Here is a 2,341-nt window from a genome sequence, read left to right as displayed (position 1 = left end):
TTTTTTTTTTATACCTATTATGCCATGAATTCATACAGAGTAGGTTCCAGCAGCTCAGGCCCCTTTCCACTAGTTCTCACAAAGTGTGCTTTTCCGGGAGGAGCAGGCTGGCACTTCAGTTGAACCCAGGTTCCTTTCTGTTTTGCGTCCTTTTTCTGATCATTGTCTTTCATGTGCTTCAGGAAACTATCTTGGCTTTTTGAGTGCTTAATATGTACACTGATTTTCTTGGAAAGAATCTTGTCCTTAACTTGTTTGTCTACAACAATGCCAACAGCATACTGGGTAACACTGTAGGCTCTTCGTTTGCCATGGTAACTAATATTTGTGGGGCATCCCTTTTTGAACAGTACCCATTCCCTTGATGTCTACAACATTAACTTTCTTGTAGATTTGCCTGTATGTGGCCAAAAGAACAACTCCATGTTTTCTAAAAGGCCTAGAGAACATATATTGGGTACCTCTTCTCTTTCCCTTTGTGTTTGTCATTTTGACAAATTACTGGGAGATGGTGGTTCCAGCCAAAAGGACTAAATTATATATTTTTAACATTTTATTTTCTGGTTTTTGTTGGTATAAATAAATGCAATTGTTTTCTTTTGGCCAGAAACCTAACTAAATTCTGATTAATTAAAAAATCTATCTATAAAAGTAATCTATAAACACTTTTGAACTGAACACAATCATATTATCTATGAATAATGATAGTTTCTTTCTTCTTTCTCTCTCCTTCCTTCCCTCCTTCCTCCCTCCCTCCTTTAATGCACCGAACATTTCCTGCGATATGATACTGAAGAGAAGTGGAGATGATCCTTCTCATTCCCAATCTCAAAGAGAATGCTTTTACTTTACCCCTGAGTGTGATGTTTTCTGTAGGCTTCTGATAGCTATCCTTTTCAGATTAAAGAAACTGCATCCTCATGCTGGTTTGCTGAGAGTTTTTAAAAATCATGAATGGATATTTAATCTTATCAAATGCTTTTTATTGAATCTGAGATCATATGATTTCTCTCTAATGTATTACGATGAATTATATCAATTGCATTTTGAATATTGAACTGTTTTACATTTTCAGAATAAATGCAATTTGGTATGATTAATTTCTAAATATGTTACTAGAGATGATTTGTTAAAATTTTCGAAGAAATTTTGGACATATGTTCATGGTAAGACAGGCCTTTAATTCTTGTATTGCCTTTGTTGGGATTTGGTGTAAAGATTTCATTCACTTCACTAAATTGATATGTATATTTGCTTTTCCTATTCTCTGGAAGAATTTAAGATAAGATTACTCAGCTTTTCTTTTTGTGTCATCCATAATGTAAAATGTATTGGCACCAAATTGTTCGTAACATCCTCTTAATATCTACACGATCTGTAGTAAGGTATCCTTTTGTATTATTCTTGATTTTGGTTAATTGTGCTTTCTCTCTCTTTTTTCCCTGTTAATTCTTACTAAGAGTTTACTAATTTTATTAAGTCTTTTAAGACTCAACTTTGCCAAATATACTCGTATGCTTGTATTGCATTGTATGTTTCCTATGTTATTAATTTCAGCTCTTTATATTTCCTTCTTTCTGCTCTTTTGGGTTTAATTTATGTTTAATTTCCCTAAAGTCTTGAGATGAATACTGAGCTTACTGATTTTAGTTTTTTTTCTTTAAGTTTAATAGTTTTACTAAGATATGTTTCAGAGGTGACAATTTATGTTCAGTTTTCTATATACACAGTAGGTTCTTTCAATATATAAATGTAAGTATATTTTTAATTTATCATAATTTTATTGAATTATAGTTCTAATTCTTAGCTTTGGCTTTTCTGTTTTTTTTTTTAACTTCTTTGGAGACCACGATTACATGTATGTTAGATTTCTTTGCCTGTTTTCTTCAAAATTCTTGAGATGAATACTGAGCTTATTGATTTTAGCTTTTTGTCTTTTTCTAATATATGCATTTAAAGCAAAAAATTCCCCTCTAAGGGCTTTACCTGCATCATATAGAATTTTAGATACACTCATGTTTTTCTTCATATTGCACAAGTATCTTGACTTAAAGATTTTAGATGCAGTATTTTCAAAATTTATTATTTCCATTATGATTCTTCTTGACAACTCTGAGGTATTAGAAGTGTATTTCTTAATATCTAAAACATACAGAGATTTCCTTGTTATTTTTTTATTGTTACTTACTAGACAATTCACTTTGGTCAGAGAAACACTCTGTAAAATAGCAGTCCACTGAAATTTGTTAAAATCTTTCACAACAAGTATACCTGATCTTTTTTTTTTTTTTTCCTTTTTGTCTTTTTTACCAACCGGTAACGGGATCGCAACCCTCGGTGT

The 2,341-nt window shown here is 31.7% G+C and overlaps 1 pseudogene; it reads right to left on the bottom strand.

Annotated features, from left to right (window-relative positions):
• Window positions 1–17: 17 nt before the first annotated feature.
• LOC103583877 lies at window positions 18–489 on the bottom strand (annotated as a pseudogene).
• Window positions 490–2,341: the final 1,852 nt, after the last annotated feature.

Source organism: Galeopterus variegatus, unplaced genomic scaffold (genome assembly GCF_000696425.1).
Source record: "Galeopterus variegatus unplaced genomic scaffold, G_variegatus-3.0.2 Scaffold29683, whole genome shotgun sequence".
Classification (NCBI taxonomy): Eukaryota; Metazoa; Chordata; class Mammalia; order Dermoptera; family Cynocephalidae; genus Galeopterus; species Galeopterus variegatus.
The sequence above is the reverse complement of the archived record's forward strand: the minus strand, read 5'-3'. Positions and strand labels throughout refer to the sequence as shown.